Source organism: Pogona vitticeps, chromosome 5 (genome assembly GCF_051106095.1).
Source record: "Pogona vitticeps strain Pit_001003342236 chromosome 5, PviZW2.1, whole genome shotgun sequence".
Lineage (NCBI taxonomy): Eukaryota > Metazoa > Chordata > Lepidosauria > Squamata > Agamidae > Pogona > Pogona vitticeps.
This window is the reverse complement of record NC_135787.1, coordinates 64,766,518-64,789,550: the sequence shown is the minus strand read 5'-3', so window position 1 is coordinate 64,789,550 and position 23,033 is coordinate 64,766,518. Positions and strand designations below refer to the sequence as shown.

At 43.9% G+C, this 23,033-nt stretch overlaps 1 long non-coding RNA gene across 1 annotated transcript; it reads right to left on the bottom strand.

The window, feature by feature from the left end:
* Positions 1–8,803: 8,803 nt before the first annotated feature.
* LOC144589599 (uncharacterized) lies at positions 8,804–20,888 on the bottom strand. The gene is made up of 2 exons (XR_013545807.1): positions 20,211–20,888; positions 8,804–9,971 (listed from the first exon to the last, which is right to left on the bottom strand). It is a non-coding gene; the product is annotated as an uncharacterized LOC144589599 (long non-coding RNA).
* Between the last annotated feature and the right edge of the window lie 2,145 nt (positions 20,889–23,033).

The following is a 23,033-nucleotide window of genomic DNA, read 5'->3' as shown; positions in this document are numbered from 1 at the left end:
TTTTGTCTAGCGAGACACCACTGTACTTCTAAAAAAGAATAATACTGGTGATATGCTGTAATTATTCATAATGGGGTGGTGGTAGGATGATGTTCTGGGGTTTCGGAGCACAATTCTACTCCTGCCCAGTTATGGATGGTTTCAGCATGCCATAGGTTCAATTTTTTATTAAAAAAATAACCCCACAAGCTCTGTTGTGGAGGGGTAATTCCACAATTTGCTGGTCTCTCTGGTGGTTCTTTTCCTGCAAATTAGCTGTGAAATGAACAGCACTTCCAATAAAGTCTACTTTCACAACAATCCTCTGTAAAGGGTCACAGTATTGGCATAGTAGGGGAGATGACTGAGTAAGACAGAAGATAGAAATCATTCCAGGTTAACATCCATGCCTTTTCTCCTTTCATGGTTGGCACCTTCCAGGTAAATGATGCTGGTTGCAAAGGGTACAGCAACAGGTATGGTACAGCCAAGAGGGAGCAAAATAATTGTGCTATGACTCTGAGCATTGGCTAACACTGTTAAGAATAAAGGCAGTCAACTTCTAAAGGCTAAAGGACTTACAGTAATGAACCTCTCGATCAACTACCTGCCAGCGATTCTGCTATGGGAATCACATCAGCATTCCTGCTCAGATCTTAATTAACTCAGAGAAAGCTACCCATGAGTGGTGTGATTAGCATGCGTTAAATTCTCTAGGCAGAGTTCATTCACACATGCCTGGAGTGGTGTGTATCATGCTCTTTCAAGCTTTAATCTGGTCAAAGTGATGGCAAAGGATATTATCCAGGAGGTTAAGTATCATGGGACGAGAGCTCATCTAGTTGGTTTCATCAGGCAAATCAAATTATTCTAACGAAGACATTTGTAGGTACATTTGCGGTAACTGTTTATTACGTTTGAGTAATAAACCCTTAGCCTTGGGCAACTTCTGTTTGTGGCTAATTATCATAATCCTATTTGAGAGGGTGCATACTTTTAAAATGCACAAGGATAAGTTCTTTATTGCTTCTGAATTTGTACTGTGTGTCTCTTCAGCTGATTAATAAATGTGCATTAAATGAATGATTCTATCATCATAGGTTAATTTTTTTAAACAGAGTGATGGAGAAAGAATGCTTTCGTGGAATTACAAGGCCCAGAATTCAGCAGCCAGCGGTAGCCATATTGACTGAGATATTTGGGGAGTTATAGACCAAAAACCAGTAACATTTCTCTTCTGTATTTTTTTTTTCTTGACAGGGACTAAGCTGTTGATGGAGTAGCTGTGAGAATTACGGCAACTGTCCTCTGGAGAACCTCTCTCTTGTTATTTGATTTTATTTTTGACATATATAGGACTGCCATGCAGTAAGGCACTCCTTTCATATCAAAAAAGGCCAATGCAACATTGATCACTGTCAATGCACTGATTCCCTCTGGAATCTCCATTAAGGTCCAAGAGTGGTTTCTTCCCCACCTCTCCTATATCTCCAAGTAGCTTTAAAGCATTATGGCTTTAGTCCTGCATGAATGAGTTCTCTGAACAGTCTGGCTCTGGTGCAATAAAAAATTTAAGCAATAATTTAGACAAGATATAATTAGGTGAACTGGGCTAATAAAAACGATGTTGGAATATTGTCAAAGTGTAAAAAGATGAATACCCCCTGAAGTGTACTTGTTCCCTGATGTCTGCCATCCAAGAATAGAGGGCCTTTCCCTTGAATGCACGTGTGCTGTCGGTCTGTGGCAGTTTTGTTAATGGGGCATCTATGTTGCTGTTAAATATTTCACTAGTGGAGGTTTCTCATTGGTAGCAGTTGTCAAAGGCACCAGAGCTAATAGGACTTCTCAGTCTTGAAGCCTGTTCTGTTGAACAACACTTCTATGCAATTCCTTTTGTAAAGGATAGGAAAAAGGACAAGTGTGCAGATTTGCCAGTTGGAGTTAATAGCATACTTATCTTTGACCTGTCCCAGGCTAGTTTCCTGCACTGCCTGGGAACAAGTTCTTAAGTCCAACAAGTCCAGGCCCTCTGTTCCTCTGGTTTCCTTCACTGAGAGGGGTTTTAGTCTTATATCTTTCAACAGAGTCATCCCCACTGACCTGAAATGTGGTGACTGCACAGCAGGAAGGGTCAATATGCTGGCATGGAGGGCAACAATGTCAGTCTGTCACTTGTGTCCTTCCATGGTCTTTAGGCTGCTCGTTCTGGTGTGCCTGCTGGCTCTCTCTCCCCCCCAAGTGGCGAAAGGTTCCCCAGGGCTAGGCTGGCTGGATTGGTCTCTTTGCTTCTGAATGACCTCTGGAGGCAAAAATATTGGCATGGAGGCTGTCTTGCTTTAGGCACATCATGAGAAAATAGAATTCTCAGGAAAAGATAATAATACTGGAAAAGGTGGGAGGCAACAGGAAAAGAGGAAGACCAAATATGAGATAGGCTGAATCCCTAAAATAATTCATAGGTTTGATTCTGCAAGAGCTGAGCAGGGTTGTTGAGGACAGGGCATGTTGCAGACTGTTCATTCATGGGGTTGCCATAAGTCAAAAGTGATTTGGTGGCACATAACAATGATGACAGCAATGATTCACAGCATAATTGATGAGGAAAAGGGAGCCTGAGCATTTTGAGATTCTCAGCTGAAGCCTATGTGGGAAGATTGTCATGTGAGAGAACCACCAGTTCTTAGAAGGCATCCTTACTGCATTGGCCCACTCATGTTCAGGAAAGTATTTGCTTCTCTGCTTTTAATTTTTGGGCCAAGAAGCTTAACTGTGTTTTTAGTACAGTAGGACCCCAAGTATCCACAGAGAATCGATTCCAAGCCCTCGCGCCCCCACGCTGAAAAGTGCAGAAGTATCACATTGTGTGATTTCTGTCTCTCTCTAGTGGGCAATTCTGGTAAACATACCCTGAAAATACATCAATAAGTATTTCTTGGGGGAGGGGGATGTTAAAGCAAAAAAGAAAAGAAAAGCAAGCAAGCAGCTTATATACCTTCCTGCTTAACACACTCTGTGGGTAGTTTATATAATATTTTTAAAATTAAACAGGATACACATCCCCGCCCACCCCACTAGCTAGGTACTCATTTTACCAACCTTGGAAGGATGGAAGGCTGAGTCAACCTTGAGCTGGCTGTCAGATCAATTCGTACTGAATGATGGCTGTGAACCAAGTTTTGACTGCAATACAGTTTAACCACAGTGCCATGAGTCTGAAGGTGATTCCAAACATATTTAATGGCAACTGGAGCTTCTCTATAACAACTTCCATCGGACCTCAAGGGTCTTCCAACTTGGGGTAACATAACCAACTATCCGCTTCAAATCCCATCTCTACTACCACCGGTTCCTGTCAGAACTCTCTCAATTGGTGGGTTTGCAGACAGCAATACTGTGGCTGGCACACAAGGTTTCCATAGCAAGGGGGATGCACTCACTCCCCTTTGGCTGGCTTCTCTGGACTGAGCATCTTGATTAGGGGTGCTGCCCTCCTTGAGGGACCCCCTCGCTTGGGGTAGACCATCACAGTCTATTCTTGACACTGGCTCCAACAGCTGTATCTTCACCCCCCTCCTTCTCCCATTTATGTAACTCCTCTTCCTTTCTTGGCTGGCTTGTTTCTGTCTCCTATCTATCTCCTTGATAGGGAGTTTCATCCAAATTATCCCTTGGGTCCTCCGACTCGGTCCAACCTCACCATATCAGAAGGTCCTCCTCTCTTCCTGCTGACCCCTTTGAGCCTCTGTCTTCTTTCCCTCCTCACCCCAGTCTAGACCCTCCTTCATCTCTTCCTCAAACATGACTTCCCTCTCTTCCTTTCCCATCATCAAGGATCCCTCTATGATTGGCTCCTTTCCCTCTGGCTTCCCACCAGAGTACACCTCTCCAATCCTAGTGCTCCCCTTTCTCTCATTCTTTTCTTCCATGTGTGTTATATGTATCTCACCCATGGGAGGTAGGAGGCTGTATATCTTCTCATACTTCCACCAAAGGCTGGGGTGATGGCACACTCTTGGAGCCAGCGGTTCCTGGTGCCACTTCCTCACAGTGCTCCAAAAATATGCCCCAACTATGTATGAATCTATTTTCCTTCTATATAGTGTCTGCTTGATTGTAGAACTGCAAGCATGCTGGTTCTGGGAGCCTCTTGGGGCTGTAAAGTTGGCTTAAAGATCTTTTAAATACATACATAAAGATAACAGAGAAAGATGGAAGAAAGCTGCTGTATAAGAAGGTAAGGAATGTACTTTATACCAAGAGATCCATTTGCTCACTATTACCTACACCAGTGGTTCCCAACCTCAGGTCCGCTGGGGTTCTTTGACTACAACTCCTGGAAATCCTGGCCAGCACAGCTAAAGGTGAAGGCTTCTGGGAGTTTTAGTCCAATATCATCAGAGGACCCAAGGTTGGAAACCACTGACCTGCACTGAGAGGAAGTGGCCTTCCAGTGTTTCAAACAAGAGTTCTTCCTATTCCTTTCTGGAGATCCTGGGGACTGAACTGGGGACCTTTTGCATACAAAACATGTCCTTTCTCCACTCAACTACAGGCCATTCCCTAATATTATTCTCTTAAACATAATCTTAATGCCAGATGTCACTCATCCAGTCCACTTAGTCTCTTAGTTTCTCTTCAGGCCACGGGATAGGACTTGTGCACAAGAAAACGAACAAGAAAGGACAATACAGGAACTTTTTTGGGGAGGGAGCAGGGGAATTGCTTTTTTATACAAGTCAGTGGGAATCTCAAAATGCGAAGAGAAGGATGCTAGATAAATGGCATGTATGCGTTGACATTTGGCACTTTTACCTGTGATGAGAAAGAAATGGATAAAAATGGTAAGTGATGTTGACCCCATTTATGTCAGTCTCTATCTGCCTACCAACTTTACTATCTGAGGAGCTGCTGCTGGTAGAGGGAGAGAGAGGAAATAAGAATTTATAACTGCTGTATCCTGCCATGACCTTTTGCTTCCTGAGCCATAGATCAAGAGTGGTGAGAAAGGTCATGGCATCAGACAGCTATCAAAGCCTTCTTTGGCCTGATCACCTGCATTATTTATAAAGCACTTTTCTGAAAGCCTTCCCTTCTGAACGGAACAAGACAAACCAACACAAGCATAGTCAAAGTGAATGTGATTTTGGCGTGGCTTCAGAGCAGCCACCAACTTAATGCTGTTGATAAAATCAATTCATCAATCTATCAATCAAAATTTCTCTTTTCCGCGCAACATACAATTTTGAATGAATTTTTGTCATCTTGCTTTCAGTTTTGGAGAAGAGGTAAAGCGTGACATTAGCCTGTTCCCAGCTTTGGATTCATGTAGTCTGCGTCAACACTGTAGTATAAGTGAATTAACATTCCTTTGCTTTAAAAGAAACCAAAATCACCTGAAAAACATCAGTCTGCTCATAGCTATTTTGCCTGCAAGTCTGGAAAAGGAAAATATGCCAGAGCTTTGGGGCAAAATAATTGTTGAGGTGGTGCTGAGAGAAGGGTGCTGTTTATGTTCAAAAGATATATACAAATTAAACACATAATGTCAGCCTGGACAGTTTTAGGGCTACATTATACATTGATAACATTTTCCTTCTAGGCAAACAATGCCTTTAAAGCTCCATTGCTGAGCAATCAGACTTGCAAATGAAACCTCTGTTTGACTTCTGATGAGCAATCGCAAAACAAAAGCAAGCTAATTCGCAACATGCAGAGATGAGGTAAGCTCATGATTAACATTCTCCAGAGTTTGATGGAGCTAATTTGTAAATAAATCTTGGAATCACAACTGGAAATGTCTAAGGATTTGCATTAAAAAGGATAAATTATCAACAATTTAAACATACAGTATCTCAAGCTAGAATACTTCATATACCTCTGTATGTTAAGTTCTAAGTAGAGATGAAATTTTCATATATTGTAGACTATGCATAACAACAACAAAAGATGTGTGCAAGTCAAGTAGAACTCCAGAATGGGGAATTGTGGTCCAAGAAATACAAAACTCCCATCCATAACTCTAAGCATCAGAAATGCAGTCTTGTAGGAAGAAATGTCTCACAAAGTATTTGTAGTTCCAAAGCTCAGAATTCAGATTGTTTCCAAATTCCTGTCTTCTTAAGTTGAACATATAGGAATCAAGAGTGGGAACAGATAAAGATTTTAAATACAAAAATTAATACTAATGTGTATATAAACTGAAGCCCACTACCTACATCAAGGTGATTTGGGCTTATGTTTCTGTTTCCTGGAGAAACAGCACCTCTGTACTTCTAGAGTAGGAGTTAGGTAGGAGATACATTGGTGAAGGCTTTCACGGCCGGGATCTACTGGTTGTTGTGGGGGTTTTGGGTTTTTTGGCTGTGTTCTGAAGGTTGTTCTTCCTAATGTTTCGCTAGTCTCTGTGGCCGGCATCTTCAGAGGACAGCGTGCTGTCCTCTGAAGATGTCGGCCACAGAGACTAGCGAAACATTAGGAAGAACAACCTTCAGAACATGGCCAAAAACCCCAAAAACCCACAACAACCAACTAGGTAGGAAATGTTTTGGACTACAACTCCTAGAATCCTTTATCACTGGCAATACAGATTCAGGATTCTGGGAGTTGAAGTCCGAAACATCTGGCATGCCAAAGTTTTCCTGTCCCTGCTCTCAATCTAACAGTATAGGCCCTTTCTTTAGGATTCCCCACCCACTGGGTTAAATCGCTTCTTTCATAGATGTTAAAGTAGAATAAATAGACTTCTTTTATCTCTTAGGAGATCTCTTCTAATGGCAAGGTAACTATGATGTGTAGTTTGACCCTCAGTGGTACTTACCACCAAGAGGTGCAATAATTGTGCTTTACATCCCAAATGCTGCAACTGGAAAGCGGCACAATCTTTCTTTCGTTTTTTTAATTTCTGATTTTTGTCACATGCAGGACTAGAAACTTGTCGGGTTTCATGAGTATCTTTGTCACACGGGATGTAACTAACTTAATGGAATGTACAAATTCAGATTGTGATGGTGGCCACTGTCTTTTGTTTAGATAGAAATTCAGTATCCAAAAACACTATCTTAGGAATTCACTAACTCCTGTTGTGATGATGGCTCTTGTTTTCAATGATTTTAATAATGGACAACTGCAGCAATAAGAGAATTAATAATATGGTTTTATCCATAGGAGTTAAATGGTACCTGCATGTGTAGAGGATATCTGTCTCCAAAGACAGAAAGCAGAAGAGTGGAATAATTTGGCTGGCTGTTGTTAAAAACAGGAAACTGGACTCAAAGATAGAACTTGGAGATGATCCAACAGAGTCCATCTTGTGTTTTTTTGAGCACAGGCTGACTACCTACCAATAGGTACAGTATAATCTAGTTGTGGGAAAGTTTTGTCCCCCCACATATTCTGGATTTTACTTCTCACCTCAATCCCAGCCAGCATGACCAGTGGTAAGGAATTGTGGGTGTTTTAGTCTAAAACAGCTGGATGCCCAAAGAGTCCCCAGTCTTGATGCTGGAATACATCCAGCATCTTTTCAAACCCAACCCATCTTTTCAAACCCAACTACTATTGCTAGATAACCTATTAAGGATACTTAATATGTTATAATTATAATATCATTTCAGTTATGTTGTAATTACTGTATACAGTACTAAAATATTGTTAATAACACTTGCAATATGGTTACCAGAAAAGGCTATACTGTAAGTTCAGTCTACCATGTCCTTAGCCTAGTTCAATACCCTTTCACTTTGGCCTGTGCTGTGGACTCACATACAAATGATCACAAACAATGCATGCCTACTTGGGTAAAAAAACCATGCTTTTGATTGGGTGTCCGTTAAACCAATCATTCAAATTAAGTGGCAAGAAAGAAGAAGCAAAACAATAAGCAGTGTTGAAAGCCACACTAATTAGGGAATCTACAAAAATTGGGAAAATGGGATAGCTGACGGCAACAGGAGGAATAAAGCTCACTTGTATGCATCTCAGATCATTCATTAGGGAAAATGTGGACCAAAGTTAAACACTCCTGCTACTGCCAGCCTGAATGAAGCGAAGTACTGTTTTTATCTATTTCTGCTTGATGGTATTATTATTATTATTTTTAAAAAAACCAACTTGATCAGAAGAGTGAGGAAGATATGGTCTCTCTGTGGCTATAAAATCTTCATAAAGACAGTCCTGTCACTCATGGAGCTTTGGGAATCAACACTTTTCTGAATTAGTCCTCCAGATGTTGACCTCAACTGTAATTTGTGTCTCTTGATAACATGTGCTTAAAACCCATTCATAAGAAGGGAATTGGGCTGAATGCAGGACTGCAGGGTTGTACTTCAGGATTATCATCCAGCTTGTCCAGAGGCCAGCTTTTATGTATAAATTCCCCTCTCTGCATATGAACAAAGGAACAGGGTTTCTGTACCTTTAATAGGAGGAAGAAAAATGTCAGCAAGTCTAGTCTCCACTGCTGAAATTCACTGAAATGCCTCCTTTTATGCTGCTATTAAATGTAGAGGAGCTCTGGCCTCTTTCTAGTGCTTAGGACATGCAATCATAAATGAATGAATGAATGAATGAATGAATAAATGAATGAATGAATGAATGAATGAATGAATAATAAATCATCCTTGCATGAACTGGGACACAGGTAACAGGAGAGCCTTTTATTCATTGAATCACAAGATGGGTCACGTGTGAGTAGTAAGCTGTTCTGTTTTAATCTTCCCCTAGCCCCTGGTCTTGAAAAGTTGGCTGGATAGCTCAGTGGTTTACGTATCTGACTGCAGAGCCAGAGGTTGTGCCTCCTGAGAGAAGAGGAAGCCTGTGTAGCCATGGGCAAGCTGCACAGTCCCAGGGCATCCCCCAAACAAGGGTACAGAGCAAGCCACTTCTCTGTATTCTCTACCTACGAAGCCCTGGAAAGGATCATCATGAGTCCGAATTAACAGCACATATTTATGATTATTATTAGACTTGAAAAGCAACAAGACTTCGCATCAGCTCTTCAAAATGACAGAACTCTTGGACAGCACTCTTTGAAGACTTGAGTTCAAATCATATGTGCATTCTCAAGTTTAATTTTCCTTCAGGAATCTTTGCCTATTTCAAATGCAGACATGGGTATAGGTGGAGGGAGGTAGGGTGCTTATCCCCAGAATCCCAACTCTATGCATTATTTTAATGTACATAGACATATACCTTGGGGCGGTAGTCTCTCAGGTGATCCTGTCTGGCATACCAATGCCCTTACCTAAAGCTATGTGGACGTTATGCTGGACTGAACCATTGTGCAGCTGGTTGCGCAAGGGAAACCTCAAGCCTGCAACACACATTGTGCAGTACTTACAACCAATCCCCATTTGGCCAGGGCAAAGTCAATATGAAAGGGCAAGTGCTTGCAGAGTTTTCTTTGTGTGCAATACTCTTTTTTAGATACAATTCCCCCATCAAGTGCAATGGTCCTTGCAATAGCATAAATCTACAAGAAGATTCTAGTCACTGTCTTGCAGGGATGGATGCTCTACTCTTGAACTATGCTAACACATCACTGTGCAATGCATGTGTGTAAGATACGACTCCCTCCCTCAGCCAAATTCCTGTGGATTTCCTTAGCTGGAAAGCATATCATTGTTGCTGTTACATGCCATTAGATAGGGGCCGACTTAGAGCAACCCTAATAGGCCTTCTAAGGTAAGTGAGATATTTAAGGAGCAGCTTTATCGGTTTTTATGACTGAGCGGGAATTTGAGCTCAGGCCTCCTGAGTCCTAGTCCATCACTTTATCCACCACACCACATTGATGAGCCATAGTTTTCTGTCATAAATATCAGCCGTGAGACATACAGGATGCTAATGAAAATCACCACCAACCTCAATGATGTTGTGTAATGATCCTCCCGTCTTTTTTGCATTACCTGTGTGCCTTGGTTTGGCTCTTCTCTCTTCACCACTCTTTCCCTTTCTTGCTGCCTTCTTGTAACAACCACCTGAGAAGCCACCTGTCAATTTGCAAGTAGATGCACACTGATCCAGCCGCGGGAGGGTCCATGACCTCGACCGGCGATGCTGGCCTTGCCCTCCACCCGGGATAGCGCGAGAGGGGCCCACGTGACTTCCGGGTGGGAGGGGAAGGCCCGGGTATTTAAAGGGCCTTCCCCTCCCGGAACGCCCTCTTCTTTTCGAGCACCCGAGCTGGAAAGAGAGTGGTCGACGAGCAGCGACTGGCGACTGTTTCACTGCTGGATTACTTTTGCTGAATAAAGAGAGGGTTAGGCAGCAGCGGAAAGGATCGGGGAGCGGAGCTCGTCGCCAGCACAGCTTTACCGGATCGGGAGAAGCATCGGCTCCTCCCACAGGCTGAGTACAGAGCGCGGGAAAGGGAACCCTAAGCGGGAAAGGGGCTGCCCCTAGGAGGAACCATAGCCAACACCTACTGCGTTTGAATTCGTCTCCCCCACTCCCCGCTTGGGCCCCCCCCTTATTTTAAAACACCCCGTGAGTCTTGCCTTCGGTTTTCTCCCCTTCGGCGCCGCGCCTGGTTACACGATCTAGCGGCGGTGGCGGCGATTTTTTCCTCTCGAACCGCTCTCTTGTAAGCGGCGCCGCAAGCGTTTGCCGAGCCTGCCCCGCTCTAGGATTACAGGGAGGAACACAGGGCTCGCGGGATTCCATTTAGCGTCCCTCTCTTTAGTGCATCGCTCGGTACCGCAGGTTAGCTGTGCCGCGCCATCGGGAGCTTTCAATTGCTTAGCCTCGGGGGTCTCCCTACCAGTTACTGAGGGCGGGCGGCGGCATCGGCAGCCCCCCCTTGTAATTTTCCTTCCGCCGGAGCCCCTGTTCGTTTGCACTGCCGCGGTGCCGGTTTCCTGCCGCTGCCTCGTGGCGCCCGCCATCTTGTACCCCCCCTCTGCTTCGGGGATCCCTCCCACCCCTTCTCCAATTCACTTGCCTTATTGTGCAGGACATAGTCGGCGCGCCGGATTTATTTAGGGCGCAGGGCTTGGGTTGCTCACGGCGTTCAGCTACAGGGGCTTGTTTGTTCAGGCGGAACGCCAGGGGCCATTTTACTTTTGAATTTCCCGCCAATTTTTGGGCCCCGCCCACCCGCCAACCCACCGCGTCGGGGGTTGTCCTTGGCTACTGGCGAGGCGCATATTAGCTCCATAGCAACTACATTGCATTGCACTGGGCGAACACCAAGGATTGCGGGATTAATTTTGCAATTCATTAACAGTATATATTCTCTGCATTGTCAAATCAATTATCTTGTTACGTGTTAAAGCCTAAACTGGGATTGCTTACGGGAATAAATTCTATTGCACTTTTGCTTCAGCTACAGCCTAAATTGAGTCGCATTTATCTGTATATACATTGAATTGGCCGTATAGAATATATTAAGAGGCGAGTTAATTGGCGGGTTTAATACTACAGCCTAAATTGCAATTATTAATTCATTGGGTTTGTATATACAATCGATTACACGTATATAAAACGTATTAATACATGAATTAAGTGGCTGATAAATTAATACAGCCTAAATTGAGTTGATTATTTGAATACATTTTATCTGCAATCAACTTGAACTCCATTTAATTTCAGATACATTTGATTACTCGTATATACATATATACATGTACAGCCTACATTGAGGTGATTATTTGAATAAATTCTATCTACAATCAACTTGAACTCCATTTAATTAAAGATACATTTGATTAGTCCTATATAAATATATACATAGATGAATTAATTGGCTGGTATAAGGGTAAAGCCTAAGTTGAAAATTCTAATTCCATAAATTTTAGCGCATTCCCTTTTCTTCTATTAAAAAAAAAAAAAAGAAGAAGGGAAGGAATATACTGAGGTAGTTGGTGGAAGTAGAGGATATTCCTTTCATTCCTAAGGTCTAGGGCAAGGGTGCTTGGCTACAACACCAAAGCAATATCTATTTTGCAATCCATTATTGGAGCACGCAGTAGCCTTGGGGGCTACACGCGACACATTAATTAGACACCATTTGTAAGCTAACCTTGCTATAATTATTGGCGCAGGCTTTTAGGCCAGATCAATTCCTAACAGTTTGCACCCTCCTGCAGGCTTTTTGGAGTGCCACGCAGCAGGATTTCGTCCAGTCTCCAGTTCATTAGAGCTGGGGCACGCAACGTCGGCAACCTAATAACCACTCAATTGTGGTATTGGGCGTAAAATACATAGCCTAGCCGACAGCCGCGATTCCATACTGATAAGGATACACACATATATATAAGAAATAAAATAAGGGTACAAGGAGGAGGAGAGGCAGAACCAAGGTAGCGGCCCGGGTGCAGAACAGTTACCCGACGAGATGGCACCATGAAAAGGGGTTGGAAACAGGAAAGGGAAGCAGCCGGCCCAGAAGAGGCAGGTACCCCACGCGTCACCACCGCATTCCTCTTCGGATGAGGAATCATGGCCGGTCTGGCAAAAATTACAGAATAAAATTGAGGCCTTGGAGGCTCAAACACTGGGCAAGCAGCCCACTCAACCATGCGGGGTGCGTAGATCGGCTAGGGAGTCCAAAAGCCACAAGAGAACTAGGCTAAGGGTCATGGCTCGCGAACTAACGCAGAGATGTGCTGCTATGGAGTCCACACAGGGCGCGGATGCTGAGGCGAGACAGGACGAGGATGGTTCAGTGGTGGCCGCAAAGAGGCGTCGGAGTGCCGGACGGCGGCCGGTACCCACGGAAGAGTCGGAACTGGCATCTGTAAGCCAGGAGGAACAGGAGGAGATTGAGGAGGTTAGCGGCGAGACCACACAGCACTATGAGGAACCGGGCGGACTGTCAACATCGTATGGTGAGTATGCTACCGGGTCAGTCGCACAAACGCCTCCCACAGCATGGCCCTGGCCCTCGGGTGCACCAGGATCATATGCGGTGACCGCACCCTACATCCCGATGACTGCGGGTTTACCCAGTACACCCTGGCTGCATGCCGCTCTGCACCCCACGGGGTGGGGTGGTCCTCCCGGGGCTCTGCCCGCGCAGGCTCAGCCTGCGGCTGCAGCTGGCTCAGGGGCTTGGCCTTACCCAGCAGTACCCAACACAGGCTACAACACTGTGCCCATTGCGGCGCTGCCTTATGGGGACTATTCGACGCCTCTGGGCGACCATTTGAGCCCAGCAACTAAAGAAAAAATTTGGAAAGGAGAGTACATAGATGTCTTTGAATTGCTTAATAGGGAAGTGGAAAAGAAGGAGCTAGATGGGGAGGATGAGAAGGATAAGGAAAGGAGAAGAAGGAAAAAACCAGAGAGAACCTGGGCTAACTGGCTCCCGGGGTTTTTGATTTATGCTGGGGTTATTGTGAAGGCTCAGCCGTGGAGGGCGCAGGCCCTCTTCCAGTACCTAGACATTATATATAGGGCTTACACAGACTTCGCAGGGCAGGCTTGGTTGCAATACGATCAGGCCTTCCGTATGAGGAGTGCCATCCAACCAAACCTGCGGTGGGACGAACCACAGCCAGGGCTCTGGCTGCAGCATATGGCCCCTTCTAGGCCCAACACTGGGGACCGTTTTGATAGTGGGCATCTCAATAGGAGAGCGTTAGCCCCACAGGCTACCCGCACAGGCGCGGGGCAGGTGGTTCAACCCCGCCTGCCTTGCTTTCAATTTAACGCCAGGGGCTTCTGTAACAAGAAGCCCTGCAAGTTCAGACACGAGTGTCTCACGTGCGGGGGGCAGCATGCAAACTCCTCCTGTTTTAGGGCGGGGGCCCAGAGACAGAACAGGAACACAGGGGGCCCCAGGAAGCCTAACAACGGAGGTGGGAGCAATGGAAAAGGGGCCCAGCCCAATTAAAGTACAGGTCTTGGAGGAATGGCTGAGGCTCTATCCTCGCCATGAAGACGCTAATTATTTATTAGAAGGTTTTAAATATGGTTTTCGAATACCAGCTATAGGGGAACGCATGGCTTTCATGTCCCGGAACCTCCGATCAGTGCTAGGTATGGAACACATAGTGCAACAAAAAATCGACAAGGAAGTAAAGGAGGGCAGGGTCCTCGGCCCCTTCTCAACACCGCCTATTGAGAACCTCAGGGTTTCACCGCTAGGTATAGTACCCAAGAAGGCCCCAGGGGAATTTCGGTTAATTCATCACCTGTCCTTCCCTGAGGGGGCATTGGTTAACGACGCTATTCCCCAGGAGTTATGCACGGTCAGATACACCTCCTTCGATGATGCGGTTAGAATGATCAGGAAATGTGGGGTAGGGGCTGAACTGGCAAAATGTGACATTAAGTCAGCCTTTAGGCTGCTGCCAGTCCACCCTCAGGACTTCAACTTGCTAGGCTTCCAGTTTGGTGGCGCATTTTTTGTGGACAGGGCCCTACCCATGGGATGCTCAGTGTCATGTGCCGCATTTGAGAAGTTCAGCACTTTTATTGAGTGGAAACTGAGGCGCATGGTGAGAAGCAATACAACAGCGCATTACCTCGATGACTTCCTTTTCTGTGGAAAGGGAGGCACAGGCAGATGCGGTGTCATACTCCATACATTCCAAGCATTAGCTAAGGAATTAGGGTTGCCCCTAGCGGAGGATAAGACAGAGGGCCCGGCGACAGCTCTAACCTTCCTGGGTATTGAGCTGGATTCAGTGCAGGAAACGTCAAGGTTACCTCGGGACAAGTTGACTGACCTGAGGGCCCGAGTGGAAGCGCTCTTGCACAAAAAGAAAGCTTCCCTTAGAGACCTGCAGGAAATTGTTGGGCATCTGAACTTTGCTTGCAAGGTCGTGGCACCGGGCCGGGCATTCCTCAAGCGCCTATGCACAGCTATGACAGGACTCAAGCAACCGAGTCACAGGACCAGGGTAACGCGGGGCATGAGGGAGGACCTCCAGGTATGGAGCCTATTTCTCAAATCGTTCAATGGGGTCTCTTTCTGGAGATCGGAGGTAAATCTGAACGCAAATTTCCAGGTGCACTCGGATGCCGCAGGGTCATTGGGATTTGGCATCTATTGCCAGGGCAAATGGTGCGCAGGCCCGTGGCTGCAGGCATGGCAGCAGAGCGGCATTACAAGGGATCTAACCTTTCTGGAATTCTTCCCAATTGTAGGAGCGCTATGGCTATGGGCGGAAGAATGGGCAAATTCTGTAGTACGCTTTTGGTGCGACAACCTGGCGGTTGTGCACATCATTAACAACCAGACAGCACGGTCGGAGCGGGTTATGAAATTGGTGAGGGCCTTCACGCTCAGGGCGTTGCAGTTCAATATAGTGGTGCACGCCAGACACGTCCCCGGGGTAGACAACAGCATAGCTGATGCTTTGTCACGTCAACAGATCGATCGGTTCAGGGAACTGGCTCCAGAAGCCAGGGAGATGCCAGACGTTCTTCCCCAGGAGGTCTGGCAGATTGGCGTGACGTCGCATCCGCAGCAATAGGGCTGGCCCTTGCAGAAAGGACAAGGAAGGGCTACTCCGCAGTGAGTACGGAGTTCATGCAATTTAGAAGGATGGCGCATCTGCACCAGGTTTGGCCGGTCCCGGTGGAACACCTGCAGCAGTTCATGGTATACCTGTATAAGAAAGGGCTAGCGCCGTCCACGATACAGGGTAAGCTGTCAGCCGTTGCATTTCAGGCGAAAAGCAATGGCTACAGGGATACCACTGGCAATTTTCGAATCAGAAAGATGTTAGAAGGCTGGTCCAAGCAGAGGGGCAGGACTCAGGACACCAGGGCACCCATATCACCTGGCATCCTGGAGCGTATTTGCACGCACTGGAGGACATTGTGCAGGGATGAGTATGAAATAAGGTTATTCCATGCTGCATCTCTCATAGCCTTTTTCGGGGCCCTGAGGATCAGTGAATTGGTGGCTCAAGGTAAGGCGGACAAGGCTAGGGTAGCCCTACAGTGGGGGGACGTGAAAGTGCGGGGAGCAACAGTGGAGCTGTTCATTAGAAGATCTAAAGCTGATCAAAGGGGAAAGGGCAGGCAGTTAGTCTTAGGGCAATGCTCAAACAAGAGCATATGCCCAGTTAGAGCAGCCAAAGCATACTTGGGATATAGGGGTAGCGAGCCGGGCTATTTTCTACAGCATGCGGATAAATCTCCACTAACAAAATACCAGTTCTGGAAGCTTAGCTTAGCTTTGTGAGATTTCAACCTTGATTCATCAGTTTCTTTCATGTTCAGGTTTGCCTCATCAGTTTCTTTCGCTCTTTTCAATTAAATACTTTGGTGTATAGCGGTGCTGATATATGTACAGTATATAGTACTGTGTCTATCTGTGCTGATGTTTACATGAAGGTATTTCAGAAGAACAGAAAAGAATCCTGACCTCAAGATATGAGTATGGTTGAGGACTGAGACAAAATCATCCCAGCTCTTTGTTCCTACAACAACTCAACTCAGCCCTCAACCCTTCCTCTGCTTTGATGACAATATTTCTCATCCTTAGGGTATTGAGTTGTGTTAAAAACACAAGACAGAACTGAAGTGTGATTGCTCAAGGTAGGGCTGAGATTTTAATCTTTGCATTTAATTTTAAAAGGTACATTTTAAAGACATGAGCATCACTGCTTTGAAGCCATAATTTGCACTGAGCTGGCGTAAGTAATATATTTTGAGAACATAAAAACAACAACAACATCTATCTCGGAATGCAGGATTTTAATTTTTTAAATATCTGCTTCTGTATTTAAGCAGAATGATGGAGACAGGACAGAAGGGACAAAATTTAGTAAGAATGGCTAGGTGGATATGCCACATAGAAATTAAAATAGTGTGCCAATATATTACAATAAAATATACATTAACATTTAAGTTTGATGTCAAGGGACATCGTTTAGTTCTATGAGGCTGGAGTCAAGGTTTCTATATGGAAGAATAAATCTTGTAAAAATATACCTAGCCTGCTTTTTGAATAGAAATAGAATATTAGTAGAAAAAGGGAGGCACCATTAATTACCAGATTTTTGTGAACTGACTGATATTAGTCATGTTTCAGAAATGTTAATTTATATTACCTCAAATAGAGGCTAGTGGGCAGACTTAAAAACTGCCTGAAAGATTAGAATATAAGAGAGGTAAGATAGGACATTTGCAGTAAAACCGGGTTAATTGCCTGGCAGGCATTCAGAATGGGAGTCCATTGAAAACGAAGGGTGGCTTTCACTTCACGCAGCTGCCTGCATGCGCTGGTGTAGAACGCGACCAGAGGAGGGGAATTCAGAGGTGCCGAGTGGGTTGTCCTATTTCAATTGTTACTATCTTGAGATCTGAACATTTCCCCATTTACTAGTGCTAGGTGAACAACAATTTTTGAAAAGAAAATAACTAAACGTTGATGAATTTCATTTGTAAAAAGGATACTTAAAAGTAAAAGGGATGGAATGTTCATACTTTTTTGAGCTACAATGCCCAGAAATCTGCTGAAATTGCCCCACCTAGAATTCTAGGGGCTCAGCCCCACATAGGTGCATTTTACCCCCTTATCTGTTCCATCTGTATGCAGAACATATCATATGGGAAAGCTAGACTAGAACCAGATGAAGGAGGAGTGAAAATTGGTGGAAGAAACATCAATAATTTAAGTTATGCAGATAACACCATCTTACTAGCAGAAAGCAACAATGACTTGAAAGGACCATCAGGCAAGGTGAAAGAAGAGGGTTTGCACATGATCAGAAGCAGCATTCCCTTCAGCAGTAAAAGAAGTCTGTTTACCCTAGAACAAGAATGTTGTAAATTTGCATCTGTTTTGTCTCCAGTCCTTAGGAGGTTTTATTTGGGAGCCTAATTGGCCAGGCTTGGGTCTTTGAAGGAATTTGCATTCTTGGGGGGGAATGTTATACTAGGAGAAAGTATGCACATCTGTAGTGTGTGTTTTGAACTATAAGACACAGCCTGTAGATAAGACAATACGCTTGAGCTATTGGTACTGGGCATATTTGTAGTCCTCGTTTTATTTTTGGTGTTTTTTTTTTGTGGCCCAGTGTACTAGTTTAGTTTAGGGGAGATTGATAGTGGCACCCGCATATCATCTGTAGGGGAGATACCTTCTTTTTAAGTTCAGTCCCCATTTTTATGTTGCCATGTCAGATGTGGAGTGTCTATGGGTGTTTCACTGCTTTAGCTTTAAAATTGTCATACACTTCAAATGCACGTTTACCTTAAGTGCGGAATGGAATAGGCTGCCAATCCACTGTATTCTACCAGTGTGGTTTCAGATCTCCCCTTGTCAAAAAATTTGCAAGCCCATATGCTGTAAGCAGTTAGAGTGTTGAATTAGGACTTAGAATCATAGAAGAATGGAGTTGGAAGGGGTCTATAAATCCATTGAGTCCCACCAACTGCTCAATGCAGGAATTCAAATCAAAGCACATCTGGCAGATGTTTGTCTAATTTTCTGTTGAATGCCTCCAGTGTTGGAGTGCACACCACCTCCCAAAGTAATTGGTTCCATTGTTGTACCATTTTAACAGTTAGGATTTTTTTCTTAATATTCAACCAAAACCTGACTTCTAGTTTTTACAGCATTGTTTTCAGGGTACTTATAGTGTGACTGCTTTATAATCTGCTTCAGAACTTCCCCTGAGATTGATGTCAGGCTGACTGGTCTATAGTTCCCAGGTTCTTCCTTTTTGTACTTTTTCAGGATAGGGACAACCTTAAAGGTAAAGGTAAAGGTTCCCCTTGACAATTTTTGTCCAGTCGTGTTCGACTCTAGGGGGCAGTGCTCATCCCCGTTTCCAAGCCATAGAGCCAGTGTTTTGTCCGAAGACAATCTTCCATGGTCACATGGCCAGTGCGACTTAGACACGGAACGCTGTTACCTTCCCACCAAGGTGGTCCCTGTTGATCTACTTGCATTTGCATGCTTTCGAACCGCTAGGTTGGCGGGAGCTGGGACAAGCGACGGGTGCTCACTCCGTCGTGTGGATTCGATCTTACGACTGCTTGGTCTTCTGACCCTGCAGCACAGGCTTCTGCGGTTTAGCCCACAGCGCCACCACATCAGGGACAACCTTAGCCCTTATTAATTATCTGACACGTAACCCATCTTCTATGATTTCAAGAAAATAACAGACAGTGGTTCTGAGAGTTCTTCAGCCAGTTCCTTCAATACTCTTGGATGTAGTTCATCTAGCTCTGTGGATTTGAATTCATTCAAAGTAATGAAAAATTCCTTGACTATTTGTTTATCCGTCTCGACCTGCAATCCTGTTTCCCCCCACTTTCCCAAAAAGACAGTCATAGACTGTCATTTTGGGAAAGAATTTAGGAATTTAGAAAGTAGGAATTTAGCACTTTTGTCTTTTCTTGGTCTTCTATTATCATTTCCCATTCCCATTGAGTAGCTGAGCCATGATTTCTTTTCTCTTTCTTTTGCTGTGCATGTACCCAAAGAATGCCTTTTTAAACTACTTTTAGCTTCACTAATTTCAGCTCATGCTGGGCTTTCACTTCCTATGTCATCTCTGCTATTCTTTGCTATTTGTCTATACTCTTCCTTTGTGGTCTAACCTTCCTTCCACTTCCTATATGTGTCCTTTTTAATTTTCAGATCCCCTTTGAGTCTTTTTTGAAGCTACATTGATCTCCTGTCATGGAACCTTGTTTATCATTATTCTGAGTTCATTAAAAGTGACTTTCCTAAAATTCAGCATACATGTGTAGCTACACTCCTTTTGTTTTCTTTCAAATCAAGAACTCAAGTAGAACACCCTTCTAGAATTCCCTTTACTTCTTCCACAAAATCATTTCTGTCGCTTGGAATCAAGCCAAAGATAGCTAACCCCCTAGTTGTCCCTCCATTTTTTGTAGGAGAAAATTATCAGCTACACAAGCCAGGCATTTCTTGGAAGGGTCATATTTGGCAGAATTTGCCTCCCAAAAGGTATCACGATAATTGAAATCACTTATTACTACTACATAGCATCTCTTTGAGATGCTTGAAATTTGTTTTTCAGAGGTTTCATCCTCATCTTCCCTTTGACTTGGCTATTGGTAGTAGACATCAACTTCCTGTTCATTTTTCACCCCAGTTATAATAATCCAGATGATCTCTATAAGAGAACCACATTCATCCTCCTTTATTTCTATGCAGGAATATGTCTTTTTGACATATATTTTGATTCCACCTCCCTTTCTATTCTTTCTGTTCTTTTTGAACAATTTATATGGTTAAATTGCTGTATTCCTGCAATTGAAATGTGGGAGCCATCCCACCAAGTTTCACTTACCTATGTCAAGCAATGGCAGTCTTTCTGTCACATTCGTAATTCGTCCTCCAGGGAGACAGCATATCTGGTGGATCCATGGATATTCTTGGTATATTTCAGTTTCAATCCTATGTAGCATGGAGTCCCCTACTACAACTACTCTTCTTCTTTTTGTAGGGTGTGGGTTCAGTGAATCTGTCTGCCTGAGCTTCAGCCTCTTTCATGTCCTCCCGCAGGATCTCCTGTACGTCTTTCTTTTCATGTTGTCTACCAGACTCCTCTTCAACATTCTGAAAGCACTTTTGCACTTCCACTGGTGAAGAGCATATTCTTCTCCTCACAACTCTCTTCATGAAATTCACCAGGAATTACCAACTCAAATTAGCTACAGCACACCCTGAATTTTATAGACATATGTGACAAGAATGGAAAAACGTATGGCTCTTTTAAGTAAAATAAATAAATGTGGCTGGCACAAAACACCTTAGATACTTTTGTCTGACATTTGGCAGAAACACTATCTCTGAGGGGTTTACCTTATTTCCAAACTTCATGCACATCTATGAAAAATTAATTTAGTAGTGTTTTAATATTCCCATACAAATCTGAAGATTTGAATTCAGCTCTGAACAGGTGTGAATCAGTGTGAACTAAATCAGTTCTGAAACAGAATCTCCAAATTACATCCCAAACCAAATCGGGGGTATTTCCACAGTTGTAGCAAGGCTTGATTTTATTGGAGAGGGACAGTAGTCAGCTGAACCTGAAGAGGGCAGCAAAGATATATCTTTCTTTTGATTGTGTTTTCACGGTCCCGACTGAACATTGTGTTGTGTTAGAAAACCGCACCTTGCATGAAACATTTGTGGAGCTGCTCTGCAGAAAATATATGGTTGGGTCAATGAAATCTTTTGTCAAGATTTATCCATCTAGATCTCCCTCCTTCACATGACAATGCAAAATTGGAAGGCTTATCCATCACTCATTTTTCTGCAAGTAGCTGGTGGATAATGAATCTCCTAAGCCAGTCAGAGTTCAACTAGGTCATCTGCTGGAGATAAGATCATCATTTAGTTCTGCGAAGAAATGAAAGTAATAATTTTACAGGTTGCCAAGCAATGAAATATGTTATTTTCATACTTTGTCTTAACAATTTCAGAGAGGCCAAGTTCCCATCAGCAGAAAAACCAATGGGATTTTGCAGCTAGGACAGAGACTTAGTTTTTCCATTCATTTATCTTGGGAGCATTGTAGCCAGGTTTAAATGGAAAACATAGGTAATCTTATATGTGAATCTTATACAGACAGAGGGGAAAAGGGACAAATGCACTTACCGAACCGGTGAAGTCAAACTGCTGTATGGATTTGTTCCATTCTGATGGATAGAGTTTGCTCAACTTTTTTTCCCTTAAAGAGAAAAATGTGGGTTTTTTTTTCATTCTGCAAGGTAATATAATTTTGCAACTCTGCCATGCTACATTTCCTACCACAATTAAAACTGAAATGTAGACATTTAAAAATAGGTCAGCTTAAAATGTTCTGTACATCAATCTGCCTGTAATAATGCTTTTAAAGGAGACCCATACATAAATAGATTAATGGAGAGGAACTGAGAGCTAAAATGGTATACAATAGAAGTTAGAATGTTGCCATGGGAAATCCAGCTTCAAGTCTCCACCGAGTCATGCACTTCATTGGCCAGTACCTTTTCCGTGGCAGTGTAATGTACCATTTAGAGATGGGCACAAACTGCCAGGTCGGTGAGTCATTCTCGTTCATCCGACAACAGCTGTACTTCAGTTCCAAGCCCCACCTCCTCTAGTGGGTGCCCACTCAGAGGCAACACAGTGGGTCAGGAAAGCCAGGGCACTACCTCTGAGTAGGTGTCTGCTAAAGGAGGTGGGGCATGGAACTGAGGCACACTTGTTGGACCAGTGGATGGACTGGCATGAACTTCTGAACCAGTGGTTCATGTCCATCTCTAGTAACGTTAGACCAGTGAAAATGTGACAGGCATTAAGATCGGCAACAAGGGGTTGTGCCATGCAAATTACACAATTGGTTGTATGTCCCTAGCATAACCAATCACACAATGCAGTGGTGGAAGTGAGTGTATTAGTGTTCACTAATGTGTGCAGGATTGTATATATCCAGTTGGCATACCCTTCTGCTACAAATCCAAAAGCATATTTTACTCTGAAAAATGAAAATCCCAAAATTTATTTATCAGTGGCAGTGGAGGTGGGAGGAGTCCCCTAAGGTCACTAAGGTTTTGGAAGGCGAAAGGGAGAGCGGCATTTGCTACCACAAACAAAAGGTTGTGCAGGAAGAGTGTTGACTCAGTTGTGCAACTTAAATTGCCACCAAAGTGCAGGTGTGTATCCTAACAGTGCATCATATATTCACATTAGAAATCTTTGCACAAGAAAATGCCAAACTTAGCATCAGGGAGAGGGCCATAAATCAAGCCAGAAGAAGAACAGATTGAGAGAGAAATAATGGGCATGCAAAAATTTGTATCATGTGGACTTTGAATTGTAGCGGAGTGAGGCATTACAGAAACCAACCAACCAAAAGTGATTTAATGTATATTCTCCATCAGGGAATGTTTAAGATTTCCTTTCTCCAGGAATGATCTCCTTGCTCATAATGCTGGTGCATATTTGCTGATGGTGCATGTGTGCATGCCATGTAGATGTAGATGCATATATACCTACATATCTGCTTGTGGGGAGCCTGATTATTTTCTCTTATCTCCCAAATGATCTGATGCATAATGCAGCACTGTTAATGAAGCTAAGCTGTCTTACCCTGGGTGATAAAAGAACTTGTCTTCAATGGTGC